This window comes from Pithys albifrons, chromosome Z, assembly GCF_047495875.1.
Source record: "Pithys albifrons albifrons isolate INPA30051 chromosome Z, PitAlb_v1, whole genome shotgun sequence".
NCBI classification, from domain to species: Eukaryota; Metazoa; Chordata; class Aves; order Passeriformes; family Thamnophilidae; genus Pithys; species Pithys albifrons.
The window spans coordinates 59,790,582-59,808,777 of NC_092497.1; the positions used below are offsets into that span (position 1 = coordinate 59,790,582).

Below are 18,196 nucleotides of genomic sequence, written 5' to 3' on the forward strand. Positions count from 1 at the left end.
ACCATGAACGTAAGAACTAGACTAAATAGTCAAGTTAGTCTTTCCAGGGAATCTCCCATTTTTCCTTGGATCAGTAATTCAGATATCACAAAAAGAATGAAAAGCAATCCCATTCAATTTAGCACAAGTGCTGCTCACTTAGTGTATTTCAGGAGCGATTCAGGTCTCCTGGGAGCAGGACAGTAATGGTTTTCCTCCAAAACTGAGCAGGTCTCCTTTTGCTAAGAGGGAGCACCCAGTCTGCTTGATTTCTCTGCCTAAATGCAGTGGCAGACAGACGCTGGATACTCCTTTGTGCCTGCTTTTGGCTGGCTCCAGGCACTCCAGTGCCCAGCAGAGTGGCTGCTTCAGTTCCGTTCTGCAGTAGCTCAGTCTCTGTCAGCATGGGATGTTTCTCTGAATAAAAAAATACAGTGTTTCCTCCTGCCATCTGCAGTACCTGAGAACTTAGAGTAGTTTCTGTACTTTTCTCTGCTAGTGATGACTTATGAAGAAAGACTACATTGTGTTGGAAAGAGTTTGTCTTTCTATAAACTACATGAACTCTTCAAGGTTTAGTGCACGGATTTGTTTGCCATTTTTAGTTCTCTCTTTTTTATTCATTCAGAACTACATGTATATATCACACCCTGAGATTAGCTCAGTTGGTTAAAACTTGGTTGTAATAATGCCAAGGTCATGGGTTCAATCCCCTGTGTGGGCCAATGACTTCAGAGTTGGACTCGATGACCCTTGTGGGTCCCTTCCAACTCAGACTAGTCTGTGATTCTGTGATTCTATAAAGGGATTCCATCTCTATAGCTTCCTTTCACAGAAAATATTTACTTGTTACTGAATGAAAAAATCTGTACTATTGTGTTAATAATATCTGTTGATTATGCTTCAATTAATAAATCTTTGAGATAATTACTGTCAGTAACAAATGCCCCATAAATGTAGTGAATAATCATAGTTTCAGTCTTTATTTATAAGATGATGTCTCTGCTTTATATAAAATGTTTCAAAGCATTTTTTTCAATTAGAAATATTTCCATTCTGTTTAAAGTTAAAGCCACAAATGGGAACTTCAAAAAACTATTGCTTTCGATAGGCAACTTTATGTAGATATGTTGTTAGTGTTAAAAAAGCCACCAAAATTTACTCTGCCACATCTATAAAATAATTTTTAGTCAAACTAGGAATTTGACTGGCACATTACAGTACCATGTGCTGAGCTTTTATTAACTAAACAGGGCACTTCAGCTGCTGGCACTTGGGAGAGGTGGGTGAATGCTGCATTTCATGTGTGTGTATATATACCAGGTATATATGTATATATAATATATAAGCATTTATCTATACATTGTATAACAGGTTTCAGCTTTTAAGAACAGATTTTCAAGTGATTTACCCCCCTTATTTTTTTTCCTGCTGTCACATTGGTCAATGTGGTTTGATCCTGGAGAAGTTTACAGTTAAAGTTGAGTCAATTCTGAATCAATACTTCTGGTTGTAGGAAATCTTATTTGAGCAAAGTGATTATTTTTTTCTTTACTGAGCTCATGTGCTTCTGATCTGGAAGTATAGAAATAAAATGGGAAACATAAGTATCCCAAACCATGAAATTAAATATGAGGAATATTGTATACTTTAAGGTCATTATAATGCATTAGAGCAATTATCGAATTCTAAGTATTCTATAAAATGTGAACTGTGGTGAAGAGTTGATTTTGGATAAAAATTGAGCTACCTTCTTATCTGTTTCTCAAAGTTACTGAATTCTGACATGGCTGATAACAAAATAATTTGAAAGAAAGAGAAGTACAGTTTTTTCCATGTGGATTCTGTTTGTTTGTTGTACTGGTTGATTCTGCTTCCCCTTGTGCACTTTATTTGAAATTCACCCCAAGCTCTGTTAAAAAGAAAATCAGCCATCACAGATTTAGCTTTACTGTAAGCTGCAGAAGGCTTGTAATTGGAGTAATAGATGCATGGATTTGGACGGTCAGAGTGTGATATAAGAAAGATCTGAACACATTTTTGTTCACTGCAATTCTCAGCATGTCGTGCTGTCTCAGTAAGACCATGCTGTCTTTCATATATTCCTGCATTATGCTTGAGGCAGTTGTGTTACCACAGGAGTCAGAGGCCGCAGTATGCAGGAAATACATATTTGAATTGTGGCTTTCTCCTGTTGCTGTGTTAGATAAACAAGCAGTGGACTACACATATTATTACACTAACAACTGGTATATTAATGATAGAACTGGAAGTTCTGGTGCCTTTTAGTTTTTTTTCTTTTTTTTTTTTCCTTTAAGAATAACATGGTACTTTATTCAACTGCTTTTAGGGCAGATTGTGTTTTGCCATTTGGAATTTCCAGCACCAATTATCTGTACCACTTCTTTTAAAATATTAAATTATAAGGCATCTATTCATACAAGCAGAAAAGAAGGTTGTTGTTTAACTGTGGTCATTCGGAGGCTAGTATTAATAATTAATGTTCCCAGAGGCCATTTTAGTATAGGATATTAGATTATGCTGTTCATCAGTTTAGAATGGCAAATTGAAGTTTCTTTGTATAAAATAAATAAAAGGAAATTATCTTTTTCTTTGAATGTTTTTATTTTCTTTTGAAAAGGCACTTACAACATTTCATCTTTATTTTTGCCTAATTGATATTTCCTTTAGATTCCATTTCATGTCTAAACAGTACACAGCCTGTTTATCAGCTGAATGGCATCAGGGATGATCCAGTATCATCACCCAAAGATAGTTCTTTATCTTAATGTTTTGAACGGCCTTTTAAAAGCTTCAATAAGGTTGATGTTTTCATTTTATGGTAAACTTTCCCTGATACTTCCTGTTCAGTATGTGCTTAAATATCATCTCTTATGTGGTCTCCATAAAATGGGGAAAATAACCAATTATTTCAGATCTCTGAGATTTCAGTATGTCAGTTTTCCTACCATGCTCATTTAAAACATCATGCAGAGTTAAACTAAAGGTAATAATAGTTAAATTGTTTGTCATGCTGCTGCTGGAATATTTTTTAAAAAATGCAATGTCAATATTGTCAAAATATTTTAATAAAAATTTATGTGATGATAGAACTCACCAATAACTGCTAATACAAGAGAAGCTGAAAATTATTATTTTTCACAATAGCTAAAAATTTATAACACGTTTCATTTTTGCTTTCTGTATTGTTGTATCTCATCCTTCAGTTAGCAATGAGAGATTGGATTTACCATTAGAATATAACTTCATTCTGACCAATGAGATTCTTTGCATTGTATTTTCAGGGAACCCTGAGTGTTTTGTGTGATTATGTATAACTTATATGTCACCTGGGATGTTGATTTTACACTTGCAAATTTTGTGCTTCTGAAACAACCTGATGTAGCCGCTCTAGGGAAGAAAGTCCTTGCCCTGGGCATGAGAGCAGAGCAAGATTTCCACTCAGACTGTCCCTGCCAGCCCACCCCAACTGATGTCTTGTTCTGTCCTGACAAAGATTTCCATGGATTTCAGGGCCAGGGCCACTGTTGTCTCTTGGCCTCTCTGCTCTGTCTTTTCCTTAAAGAAAGCCTAATATGTTTTTTGCCATGTGGAAAGTGAGAATCACAGAATCATAGAATGGACTGGGTTGGAAAAGACCTCCAAGATCATCAAGTCCAACCCTTGGTCCAACTCCAGTCCCTTTACCAGATCATGGCACTCAGTGCCACGGCCAAGCTCAGGTTAAAAACCTCCAGGGATGGGGAATCCACCCCCTCTCTGGGCAGCCCATTCCAATGCCTGATTACTCTCTCTGGAAAGATGCTCACTGGACTTACAATGGATGGAAGTTTTGCAGTATCTTTGTAGTGGTAACCAATTCAAAGCCTTGCACCCTTATAATCCATGTTCTGATGGTCAGCCTGAAGGATCACGTGGCTGAAAGTAACTGAGGTGTAAGCTGTATAATCAGAGTCCTGGGGCAGTGAGCTGTAGGAGTGTTTTACAGATGGGAGGTGATGATAGTTCTGCAGTCATTTGCTCAGTCATTTATGGGAAGGATGAGACTGAGCGTAGAATGGGACTCCTGGACACAGCAGAGTGGGGAGATGATTTGGCATCACAAAGGAAGGACATGAAAAATCATTGCTGAGGAGCATATGTTGTATGCAAACATGAAGGGAAGGAAATTTGCCGATTATTTTGTAATAAAGTGACCCTAAACCCACTTTTTAAAGTTCATTTACTTTCTCGTAGTCTGGGGCCTCTCCTTCTGGTATTTCATACCTCTCCTTTGCATTGTCGCTACCCTTTCAAATTTTTAGTGTGTAACTGGCTGAGATGTGAACAAGAAAAAAAGTGCAAAAGGAAAATTTGTTGGGAAGGAGGTATTTTTTGTTCTTGGTAAAGCACACCAGCTTTACAAGCTAGCTGGTATTTCTGCATTTATATGTGTAAGTGAGTAACAGGGGAATCTGTTCCTGAAAGCTCAGATAATGGTCTGGTCTTTCTGCTGTGCTGAACTCATGTCTGGGTTCAGAGAGACCAAAAGGACACCACAAAGTTCAGAATGTTGCAGGATAGTGTAGTGTAATACTGTACATGAGGCATATAGTTACATGATCTGTTCTTTTAGAAGTGGACCCATTTTTTATTGTGAGACAGTTGTTCTTGTTCTAAGTAAAACCCAAATAAAGTTCTTAGAAAACTTAGTCTTTTACCAACAGTGGGAAAAAACATGAAATATCAAAAGGGAATTGTAGAAAGGCTGATATCAGAATAAATTTTTAGGTTGTAAACAATTCATAAAACATTTCAGAGGAGATTTAGATTTTTTTCTTGTCACAGATGTATAGTATCAAAAATATCCATTTTTTGCCATTATGGAGTTGAATTAGTCTATCTTTTCATCATGATGTGCCCCTGTACAGAAAATTCCCTTGTAAAACATGAGTAATCTTTGCTAGGAATAAAGCAAATGGGACTGAATGCAGCTTAAGCAGATTTTCTTAGACTCCTTCATTCTGTTTAGCATGCTATAGCACTTCAAGTGTTACATTACTGTGTTACATTTGTTTTTGTTTACTGCAGTACCACTTTCTTGTTCATAAATATTAGGAATTTACAAGTATTATTCGGTAAAATAATTTGAATACCATAGTTGTAGAATAATAAATCTACTCACTGCATGAGAGCGACAGGCTCTCTGTAATTAAGAAGTGAAAAGTAAAAAGTGAGAGTACAGGATATTGAAACTAAGATAAAAATAACATGCAATTAGTGTTTGTGAAAGCTGTTGTGCTGACCATGAAGGTTTATAGCTCTTCTAGGGGGCAGTCCCGTGGTGTAATGGTGAGCACTCCGGACTCTGGATCACAAGGTCGTGAGTTCCAGGCTCAGTGGGACAGTCCCCTGGCAGTTCAATCCCTCCCTGCCATCCCATCCCATCAGATCTGGGATGCTCAGCAGGGTCAGCCCCGGTCAGTACCGGGGGCTGTGACAGTCCCAAGGACTTCCCTGTCACTGTCCAAGCTCACTTGGCCGTGGCAGATGGACCTCAGGACTGAAACGGTGGGGCCAGTTCTGTGCATGCTGAGCCTCACCTAAAACATCCACTGTGCAGGCTGGAAGGGCACGTGGGGAGAGCCCTGCCCAAATCTGCGTTCGTGAAGTTTGGCCATACATAGCTCTTCTAGATAGTAAAAATAATGTTCTCTCTACTCTTATAGTTCTGTTGCAATGGAGAATAGTGGGTGAAATGTAATTACTTTCTAAAACAGGTGGACTGCAGGATTTCATTTTTGCAGTGGCTAAAGGAGGTGTTAGTGATAGATGATGAACATTGAATTAGATGATAGGGTAAGACAAAAGCAGCAGCAGCAGGACTGGGGAGAAACATGAGAAGGCATTCAGCTAAACCAATTGCTTCGGGAGCGAGGCATGTGGATGATTCTTTGAGCACAGATTGTTCACCAGAGTAAGCATCTGTGTCAGTGTTTGTTTAGTAAAGCTAAAATACTCTTTCATGTACACTGTTTTCTTTTCTTTAGGATGTAGAACTTTCCCTGGTTCATTTCTTTGGGCAGAAAACTCTAGCCAGTGTTCCTGAAAATGTTGCACTGAGATATAATATATTGGTTCAATATTTTATTGGCTCCCTTATACTAGTTCTTGACATTCCAAAGAGGAATGTGCCACAATTATCTCAGACAGGAAATTACTTTCTTTTTAATGAAAAAGTGTTCAGCTCTATGTGGTAATGAATAATAAATCCCCAAATTTCTTTCATGAGGAAAATAAACATATTCCCCTTTTCTGAGTTTTACACACACGCAAACACACACACACATATGCATATTCAGTTACACCTATTTTGGAGATTTGACAAAATGTTTATCCACTATTTTTTCAGATAGGACTAGTGATGGTACACCTTACTCTAATGTAATTTTCACCTGTGCCTCAGGAGGTTTTTCAGAGATGCCTCTGAGCTTTATATTAGTTTTATCACTGGTGTATCATATTCAAAGTATATGACTGTGAACAGTGAGGAACAGATGAGAGAAGGATATATAATTGTTTTAGTATTTACTCATTAAATGTTAGTTTTAAAGTTTATGCAACTTAAAAACTTCATGTATACAGTATATTACTTCTTCATGACAATAGATGGCATATATTTCTACATATGAAATAGGAGATTTTTCTCATAAACCTAAGGGAAACTTAGGAGAAGTTATGCACGTTCAGCTCAGCTTGAAGGTAAATTCAATTCCAAAAGTACTGCTCACAAAAAATAATCTGATCAAATTTAATCCATCTTAAAGGATTCACAGTTGCTGAGAATAAGTAAAATAAAACACACAGAAAGCTGTGTGCATGTAATGTTCTCTTATTTCTGGCCATTGCTCTGCAGTTCTCAGCCTCTTTCGACCTCTTTCAGTAGAATTGTAGGACATGCATATGCTTTTATGAAACACTTTTATATCACTGTGAGTATTGATTGAAATAAGGACTTGCTCTTTGTCAAAGGCTGTTTCAAAATCCCTTATGCAAGGCAGTAAACAGCGAAGGAGGTGTATTGGCATGTTAACTTGTTTGGAAGACAAATGGGGATCATCAAGGTACATGGAGCTGTAAGAACTGTTGAATCAATGTTACAGTATTTTGTTGTTCACAGATTTAAGCTGAGTAATTCAAGCCTGACAGAAAAAGCTCTTTGCAGTGCTGGATGTCAGGTATGTCAAGCGTTTTGGCTTCTCGAAAATAAAAATAGATGACTGAAAAAAGAGCCAAGCCCCAATTTAAGAAAAAAAACTGTATATATAGTTAGGATGACAGAGTAAGGAAAAATATTTGATTTGAAAGGCTCCTGCTTTGGAAGTAATTTGGATTTTGGAGATCAGTATGATCAATAAGCTTACAAATGCTTAAAAAGAAAGTTTGAAACTTTTCTGCTTGGAGTATTGCTTCTTAGCTGGTTGTAAAAAATCTCTCTTGCTGTTCACTAACAAATTAATTGACTGTCCTTGTGTTCAGTGTCATAGACCTTACTGACTTCTCATTCACTTCCAGAAAGCCACCCTTTCTTCCCTTTATTGCTCTTGCAGACCAACCTGTCTTGTACAAGATAATCTGGACTAGTTTCTTATCCTCCTTGCAGGATCATGAATGGAATCATGAAGTCCCATTCCCTCCATGTTTTCTTCTACTTAAACCACCCTTGCCTCACTTTGATATTGCAAATAGCCCTTATGGCAGGTAGTCTAACTTCTGAGATATAAGCTAGTTATGGATCTGTGTTCAGTATTTCTCTAATTTGAAGTGGCCAGGGATTGTCATGATCCTGAGTGAAAATTCTGAGTGTCATAAACAGAGAGCAAAACTGATATGACAGGATATTCCGTACTGCTATTGTCTTTTTTTAGCAAAACTGAGATGTAAAATAATGTAACTGGTTACAGATATATTTATTTATCCTAGTTATTTATTACTGTATTTTAATTTTGAAGGGGTTGTTTAACTTCTGTATATGTTATTAGTCTTCTATAACACAGCTGGACTTCAGTTGTAAATTGAAAGTAGTTGTTTATAAGTTTGTAAGTAAATAACCACAAGAGAGCATTATAACCTACAGAGGGAGTCAAGCAGACAGAACTCTCAAAAGACTCTAAAAGTTACAGAAGATTTTTTCTATGTCAAATACTAAGACATATTTTTTCCTTAAGCAGGCAGTGTTTGCTTTTTTTAACTATCAAGGAGCTATTAAATTGAAGTGTTTAAATTCCCTTTTGGGGAGCATTTTATAGCAACTTACACAGTGCTTGGTAATCTTTTAGAATTGACAACAAGCCAGTATTTCTCTCTGATGGTTTTAACCTTGTCTTTAAAACTGCACAGTTCACCTCTGCTGATATTCTGAGCCCCTTTCAGCAGATCTTTGTAAAACTGGAGCTGGACTTTTGGTGTGCCACTGAAGTGCTGTGACATGAGCTGGGGTAGGAGCCAGAACAAAGTGGTGCTCCCTGAGGAAGCCAAAATTTGTCTGGTAGCTTTGCTGTTCACAGTGTGGGACCACGTTTGAAATGTGCAACCAGCCCACCTCTAACCACAAGTCAATCTCTGTAACTTGCATATGATGGAAATCTGAGAAGACTCAGCACCAGCTGTTTCAGTCTGACTTTGTGGGAGCCTGCACACAGCTGGCAACATCTGCAGCACTTCTCTGTGCAGTTTGTGTCATGAATTGCATTTCAAATGTTGTTGTCTCCTCAATTACTAAACTTTTTTTAAAAGCTTCTTTTAAAAAAATATGTTCTTCATTTATCAGTTAATTAACAGCTGGCAAGCAGTTACCTGATTTATTTTATTACATGGATCAAAAATACCATCCTTAATTTGCCTGTACAAGTTTCTGTGCATTCTACTTGAAACTCAATTACATGTAGAGCTAAATAAACCTGTAAGGCTGGTTTGCTTCGAGGTGCATGGAATTCATGTTACAAGTGGAAAGACAAGTCCATGCTACAAACCCTTTTTTAAGAGACACAGAGTGTGTCTGTATGTGACTGACTGAAAAAGTCATCTTTTCATATATGATAAAATGAACAAATACACATTCAGAAAATTAATACTTCTTGGGGGTCTTTCATGCTTTGGCCACTCCCTTTTTGTTATGTACTATATGCCTGATAGTACAAGAATAGATTCCAAGGCAACTGACAATTCTAATGTTTATTTTAAGCCAGTAAAAAGTTGCATTAGGTTACTTAATTCATCTCTTTGAAGCAAGCATTGATCTGTACACCTGTTTAACTGGTTTCAGTTTATTAAGTAACTGCATTAATAAAATAGAATTTCTTAATTTTCCTAGAGAGCTTTCTTACAGTCATAGTAGATAATGAGCTTTTATTTTCCAATGCTCAATATAATTCCATTACTTGTATTTAATCAGAGTCCATACCTGCTTTGGTCCTTCCTTTCCACACGATTGCCTAGTACTGTTTGTATTTTACTGAATGTCTGTGGGTAGGTTTATTTTTCAAAATACAGTAATTCCTGTTTTTACAGTTTAACGTTGTGTTTTCCAACAGATATTTCTCCTCCCTCCCTCTCACTCTTTCTCCCTCTCATTTCTTCTCTCCCCACTTTTTTCTCCTTCCTCCTCTCTTCCTCCTTCCCTCCTTTTCTCCTCTCCTTATTTCTTTTCATTTATTTCCGCTTTCTGTTGCTTGCAGCTGCACCTAATTTGATATAATCTGGAAATTTAATTAAATTCCTGTTTTCCTTCAGATCATTAACAAACCTGCTAAATGAAAACAGGAAGCTTCAGTTAGTTGCCATGTGTTATAACACCTTCTCTTTTAGGAAATTTCTTACCTCTAGTCTCTTTAAGCAGAAGGATTTAGAAGTTGAGCAGAAGATTAGCTGAACTTTGGTTATTTTATGACCTTTGCCCACAGCAAAAACTAAAATGAATGTAACATGCTAAAAGACAAAGAGGATCATGTGTACCCACAGTGTCATGGCAGAATGGTTTTGTGTGTGAAAATAATTCAGAATAATAGCCAGATACAGTAAATCCATAGGTATGCAGTAGTTTTCTAGGAGTTCATTCTATTCCTGTCTTTAGATTAAGCACAGGAAAGTGTTTCCTGCACCTCCAACAGGCTTTGAATCCCTGTAGGAAATGGATCCCAGCAGATCCATAGGCTGTCAGGACTGTACAGTGAACATGCTTTGTCAGACACCGCAACTGGAGGCAGAGTGGCTGCTTCTAAATAGGGCAGTCTGGATTTTCCAGGGGAAGGACACTGTTCTAACAAATGACTTGGTGACGTGGCATGAAGTTTTAATAGAAATAAAAAGGAGAGAGTTCAGTAGGTGCTGAACTCTTAAGTCCCTGTACTTACTAGTCTAGTATCTATTCCTTGACTCATCCCAGCGATGGAATCTTGCCATGATGAACGTGCACGTACATGTGAGTTCATCCAGTTTGCCAAAGCTGTGGCAGTCCTGTCCCATCTCCTGCTACCCTTGTGAGAGGCAATCATGATCCTTGATCAGCACACTGTCATCTCTTGTTTCTTCCAGATTTCCCACCTCAGATACTCACCAAAATTCCATCAAAATTCCATCACTTCCTTCTTGTGATGAAAAAAGTGCCACATTTTTTCTTCCACTTTTATGTTTATTTTTGGGTAGGAAACACATTGTGGATTTTAAGCAATAGCAACAAAAAGCAGGACAGAGGTTCAATTTATTTCCTATCTTGTTAATTTACAGAAAATTAATGTAATTTTATCCCTTTCTCTGTGTGGTTCTCTACAATGTATTAGCTTCATGAATTTTCTTACATATTTCTGTAAGCTAACTGCAAATCTTACATAGCTGTCTAGGAAAATTAGTAAATTATTACTCATCTTCATTTGCATTCATCTTTGGTTTAGATTATTTTATGACAGTTACAAAACTGACTATTTTTAAAATGCTAAAATAACATGCCATTAAGCATTTGTTGGTAACCTTTGATTACAAGTAGAGAGATATTATATTGTAAGGTACAAATTACATGTTTTTCTCTGATTAGAAAATGATAAATTAATGAACTATTACTATAGGTCTCTGTCCGTGTCTTCCATTGCTAAGAATGCCTAGCCAGCATGTGCTACATGTGCCATCTATTTAAATTTTTCCCTCTGTAAGTAAGAAACATCCTAGAGGAATAATTGCTTTAACTTGTGGCTGATTTATCTCTCTTTGCCATTGATTTTTGTTGGGGTTTTTTTTAATGATTGTCTCTTAATAAATCAAGAGATTTGGTTTTTTTCATATTCTAGCCCCAAATTTCAGGACTTTCTAGATTTTGTACAACATAACCCTCTTGGCTAGCACTGCTTGATTCTGCAGCTTCTCTGCTCTGTTTTCCTTCTGAGTTGTAATCAGATGTAATTTATTTGGTTTCTTTCTTATTATTTGTGTGTTGTTTTCATGAATATGTAGTCTCTTGTACCTTAGTTATGCTGGATGCCTCATTTCTTTGTAGCCTGTTTATTAGTTTTACATATCTTTTACCTTCAGTAATAAAGTGTCTTGATATCTGGTGCCTATAAAATACTTTATCGACTAAAAAGTCAGTCCATGCTTATTTATTACTTTTGAAATCTTAATCCGTGCCTGTCTCCTGGTAGGAGCAGAAGTAAATTTAAGTGATAGACATGCATGTAGAGATAACTGAAACTATTCCAGAATAAAACATTGTTGGTGCTAGCTCGTGAAAGAGCGGTAGGCTAAAGTCGCTGCCCGCCTCAGATGAACTTTGATATACACCAGTGGTAAGTACTTAAATCTAACTTGAAAAAACAGAAAGACTCTAAAATACTTCTTTTTTTCAGTGAGACCTGCAATATCCTGCAAATACTATATTTTTGTGATGGTTTATTCTATTCTAGTGGAAAAAATCTAATCCGTATTCTAATTAAGCTTTTCAATTTCTTGGTTTCCTGGGCATTTGAGGAGTATTTCAACTCTTCGTGCTCACTTTTCATTGTTAGTCTTCAACTGTTTTTTAAACTTTATGTATTATAATACTAACACTAGAAAATGGCTTTGTTTAGTAGAATGACAAATTTATTTTCTAAAAAAAGTCAGAAAGTCATCGATGGAAGCTACTCTGCTTTAGACATTTTCTTTCAATCCAGTATGCAAGCTTTTCTGTCACTAATGTATAATGGACAAGTGAATGTGGTCTTTGACCGTGTCTGATCTGCTTCTTTAGATCTTACCAAGTTTGTAAGCAAGCTAAGCTGATAGTTAGTGCCACCAATACAGAGAAATCTGTGATACTTTGACATTTTACTATAGAATAGAATATGAAACAGATTAATTAATAATTAATAGCTAAATTGAGGCATCCTCCTTATATAAAAGGGCAAGGACAGTCATGGTAGCAAGTTTTGTGTCATCACACAGTTTGAATAAGCCCATGATATGATCACAAAAAACACACCTTTTATCACAATTTTATGTTCTATTGTGTCATTTCATTTTAGCTGCTTCTGTGATTGATACAGTGAAAATTTTGCTTGAAAATGGTATTTCTCTCACTATGAACAGCACAGTCTGCTGGTATGACTGATTATGGAAGTGGAAGACGATGTGATTGTGATTTAAGTCCACTGTAACTTTAAGCACAAAATGTAAACTTAAGTCCTGGTATATCTTGGTTCATTATCCATCTTGGTTAATTACTTTTTGGACACTTCATTTCCCCTATAATTCAGTTGATATCAAATAGATTTTTAAGGACTATTAGAAATCTTATGTGTTTCATAAATGTATCCATATTTGCCTTTCCTTCTGTAATGCTTCTATTAAGGACCAAGAGCATGGAAGTGGTTGCATGGAGCTCAGCGGGGTTGTCATTCCTCTGTGTGTCCTGTCATGGAGCATTCCCAGAAGGTGTTTTTCATTTAACAGTGTCCCTAATATTGTAGGATTTCCATGAAGTTCCCAGTTTTTCAATCTGATGACTATGCAGACCATTAATTTTCATTAAGACTCACACTAGGATTGTGTTTCGTAACTTTTGGCTAGATGTGACTCTCATGGTGTAAACCTTTACTTGATGAGAACTGAGGAGGCTGAATAGGTTACTGTGCAGTTGTATAAACTTAATTTGTAAAGAGCTCTCTCATGGCTGCATTAGTTATGTAGGTTTTGATTCCTCTAAGTTTAGAAAGAAAATAAACATCTACATATAGAACATTGAGTAATACTATAAAGTTGCAGGTAGTAATAATGTTTTCTGTTGAGTTACTCACATTGGACAAACATAAGGTGAGCTTTCCTGCCAAACAAAAGAAATAAATAGCCACACAAAAGAAATTGAATTGCAAACCTTTGTTTCAAGATATAGCACAAGGGGAAAAAAAATCAGCCATTTTGTTCAGTACATTACATGTAATCAGCAGTGCACAGGAAGAATGGGTTATAAAAATCTACAGAGATATCAATGCAAAGAAGTCTATTTTAGACTAAAATGACTATGATGCTGTTTTCATCAAAATAATTGTTCTGAAGAATACAAGCAATAACTATTTAGTTCTAAACCAGTTGAGAAACAATGCAGATAAAAACCATTTAGAAGCTGCTGATAGGAGTGTTTCTGTTTCAGGAGCAGGGATTGCGAAAACAACCTCAGAAACAGGAAAAAGAAGGGAGGAATAGATGATGTAGCAATTTATTGCTTCATTTCCATCTTCACAGTCTACTGCTTTGATTCTCCTCAGAAACTGCAGGTTTCCTGCTGGAGCAAAGTTATACTTATAGGCAGTGTCTGTGTCACAGCCCAGCTGGCTGCAGGGTGAGCTCCAGTCCCTCTCCAGCGAGACAGAGATGAGCGGTGAGCACTCAGATGAATTCTGTCTCTCCCCCTGTGTCCCTTGTCCCAAATGAAGAAGGAAAACGGAGTGGAGAACCGCAGTGTGTTCCAGAAAGCAACTGTAACTTCTCTGTCCTGGGCCGCTGCCATGGTGGTGAGACTGGAGCGGAGACCGGGACCCCAATGCTGAAACCAGGAGCAACAGCAGTGGCAGGGGGAAAAATACTGGCTTACTCCACAGTAGCAGCAAGAAGGAGCAGCAACAGCCTCTCTCCCACAGCAGCACACACACCGCCAGAGCTGTGTGTAGTCCCCGAGAACAAAAGAGACAGTCCAAGCCCATTTCCCAACATACCTTTCCCCAGTCTCCCCCACCCAAAACAATCAAGAAGGAATTGGTAGTAGTTAACTACTTCTGTTAACTATGGCATGGAAAGTTACTGGCGGGGAGAGAATTTACATCAAAACTACAACAGAAAATAACGATGGACTTGCATTATATGAGGAACTTAGAGAATTTACTAGCATTGTAGTTAGTATTGCTCCATTGGTGTTCATAATTTGAGAGCTAAGGTAATGTGAAGAAATCATTAAAACAGAATATAAAGGGGGAAGACAACATAGGATGTGTGAAAGGATGTGCTTCTGACCCTCTAATATATTCCCAGCCTGCTACTGGGTTCATACTCTTAGCTGTGCTCTCCACATATAGCAAAAGAGGTAGCACATGCATACTAAAAAAGTTCTAAAATAGGTATGTTTTGATTTAGACACCAGTGGAAATTACCTCGGGTGTTTGAAGGTGAGGTGGTGTCTTACAGTCCATGAAAAACCCCAAAATTTCACTTGGAGTTTCACGTCCCGCCCCTTTTTAGTTTGTGTTTAGGTAATAGACTGTACTCATTGAATTTAATGTGCAGAGGAGATAAACTGATCCTGTTAACTAATTAATTACTTGCTTTTATCACCTAAGAGTATTTTAACTGCATGATCCAGGGATGGGATATAAAATGGCTAATTAGTTCAGTAAGGCAGTCTGTGCTGGTGGTTTAGTAACGAGGAGTTTCATCTCTTGATTTGCTTTAACTGATGAAATTCCATTGGAACGGTACGTACTTCTGGCTCTGTAGTTCTTCTGGGGTGGTGGAAGGAAAGGGTATGAGTGTCCCTAAAGTGTAATAGGTTTACATCTTCACTGACAGATGTGAATCCAGGGGGTAACAACTCCCAGCACAAAGAAATTCCTCTTTAACTGGCTATTGAATTTTTAGCAAATAGCAGAGTTCTATGAGCTCTCTCTTGCAGTTTCACCCTACTCAGCCCATACCAGTGATTCCTAGTAGATATCCTGTTTATGTTTATAGGGAAAGCACTGCAGTGCTTAAAAAGAGAATTTCCAAATTACACACTAATTTTTGCTAGTAGTTGAGGGGAAGACGCTAATAGCACTAAGAACTTACACAATCTTGATGTTAAATAGTGAGAGTCAGCTTTTCTTTTACTAAGGAAGTTATACAGAACCTCAGTGTAATTTGTGTCTGATTGGTAGAGCTTTCACAATGTAAACAAAGAATATATTCTTGCTTTCTATGTTAAAGATATATACTGATTTTGTGGAATTACTGCAGTAAGTAGCAAACACTTCATGAGAATAAGAAATGCCCCAAACAGAGACACCTAATTTCATTCACAATTAGAGAATTATATTTCTTTGGGTTGGTGGCCTTAGGGAACATTAGGGGAAGGGAAGAGAAAACAAATAGAACACACTTGTTTTTCAGGGGAAAGAGGACAAATAAACCATATTTGATGTTGGTGGGGGGGGTTGATATTTTGGTTTGGTTTTTAATGTCTGTGTAGAGAGAGTCATGATTTATTATAAGCATTTAACACTGATGTTATCTTTATTATTGACTTCTAGGTTTTTTTGGTAATCAGCCCTATATATTTACATTTTCTTGTTTTCCCTCATTCATGCTTTTTCTCATACATATGCAATGAAACTCTGTTGAATGTGTTTCATATGAAAGGTTAAGAAGTAAAGGATTTGTTATTAGCTCTTTTAACACTATCGTACTAGAACTCTTTATCTGTAGCCAATAGAATTTATTAGAATCATGGAAACTGGAAGAAAATTAAACCTGTAATTTATTATTTAAAAGCAATGGAAGTCATAGTTGCTGATGTAAATTTAGCATCTTTTATATTTTTCTTCTGAGTCTAGACTGAAAAATACTTTTAAAGGAAGCTGCCAGCCATGATGAGAAACAGTGAAGAATTTAATGGAAAAATATAAAAAAATCTTAACACTCAGAATAATAGTTTAAAAAACCCCAAAACTTGATGTAGCTGCAGCTTTCAGTGTAACAATGTTTTTAAAAAAGCTTTTAAGCATGCAAGTAGATATATATCTGTATCTATTTTTAAAACAAATCACTGAGGATGCGAAGCAGATGTAAAATGACAGCAGAAATGCTAACAAGATACTCTAACTTGGAGAACATTTGTACACCTGAGAAATGAAAGTATCGTGTCTAACCTATTTTCTAAATAAGTGAGACAAAGAGCCTACCATACACATGAAGACAGAAAAAGGCAAATTTGCTTATGTCAGAAGTAAACATTTTAGTGCTCAAGACACTTTATTAACACAAATGAGGTATTAAAAGTAACATACATTGTTATAGCTTCAAAAATATAAGAGTTTTAGCTACAAGTAGTAAAAGGTATTAATACAATGAGACTCATAATGAGCACTAGTACATTTCATTTGCTGTTTGTAGCTTTATTACTAGTTAAATTTCATCATAAAGTATCCTTTTCTATCTTACTTTTAATAGCTTGCAACTCACCATTTCACAAGATTTTACTTATATTCTGTGGGAAGATTGATGGTGGGGTTGATAGTTGTGTCCATCAGCACAAGTTGAGGACCATTAGCTGGCCACTGGCTCGTGATTCCTCCCTGGCACTTGTGTGCAGGTGGCAGCTTGAATGGCATCGTTGTGCCACCCACTGCCAGCTGACAGACAGCTTGGAAACCACCGTTTCACAAAGCAGAGACTCCGTGGTCTTTCAGCAGATGTAGCATTAATTTACCAGCATCCTGAACATAGTGACATAGACTTTGCCAGCCTCCACTGACTGGTTTTCATGCAAGTGTTTTTGTAAATTTTCAGTGAGGAAGAAAACTATTTATCTGGATGATTCTGAATAGAAAAGAAAACTAACATACAAAACAGGCAAAAATTATGGGAACTGAGTGTAATCTTTGTTTACAAGCATCACACTGTGCACTATTTACGATTTATTTTTCCTATTAATCGGATTTATGCACAAGGAATAAACCTAAGGCTGTTTAGTATACATATTTTTCTTAATCTGACTCAGAACATGTTGAAATACTAGGTCAGACTTCAGGTTGGAAGATGTCTTTGCTTTCAGTTAACTGTAAATTTTCTGTGAGATACGACCTCATTACTTTTTCCACTCCTTATGTGCATTAGTTGCAAAATCTAGATTATATTGAGGAAAACGATAAAAAAACTAATTACTGAAGTATGATTGGAACCTGAGCTGTAAATTCTTGAAGTTTCGTGGTGATACTTTTTACACACTTGAGTATAAGCAATAGCAGTTTGATTTTGTTTTGCAGCTCTCTTTCTTTAATCAATATAGCTATATATAACAGTACCACATATCAAACTACTTAACGTAGTGCACATTGAGCTATTTTATGCATTTGTGCACGTCTTCAGTGGAGCCTGTGAGTTCAGACTTGTTTTTAGGTGGTCCATCTTCTCAAATTGCAAGAATGACATCATTTATGTCACTGCACCATCAAACTCAAGTGCCATAAATGTTCTTAGTGTCAGAAAAGCTGTGTGAGTCAAATATGTTAAAATTCTTAAATCAAATTATAGAATTTAGGCTTATGGATGGGCTCTGTATACACATCAAATGTCACAGTCCAATATCAATATGGATGAGCCGATCAAAGGAGATGTACAAGCTTTAGCATCCTTATATATGGCTCAGGGCTTTTACTTTGGACTAAAGATAGTTCAGTCCTTTGTCATTAATGTCCCCACCGTAGAAAGTGTTGACGCCATTTGTCATTGGTTCAGACCTTCCCTTCTGCCTGAGCTCTAGAAACAAATGTTGTACACACCATGGGCAGAATTCTAAGTTAGTTTCTTCCAAGAGCAATCTCATTTGCATGCACCAAAGTCATTCTTCAAAAACCAAGGGATGTGCATTAACTGCTCAGGGGATTCACTTCAAAGCTATGCTACAGCTCCAATCCAAAACATTTTTCTGGAAAAGTCACATAAC

The 18,196-nt window shown here is 36.8% G+C and overlaps 1 protein-coding gene across 5 annotated transcripts in view; it reads left to right on the top strand.

Moving 5' to 3' along the window:
• FER (FER tyrosine kinase) overlaps window positions 1-18,196 on the top strand; it is a 161,522-nt gene that overhangs the window by 127,006 nt on the left and 16,320 nt on the right. The gene's annotated exons all lie outside the window — the stretch shown is intronic.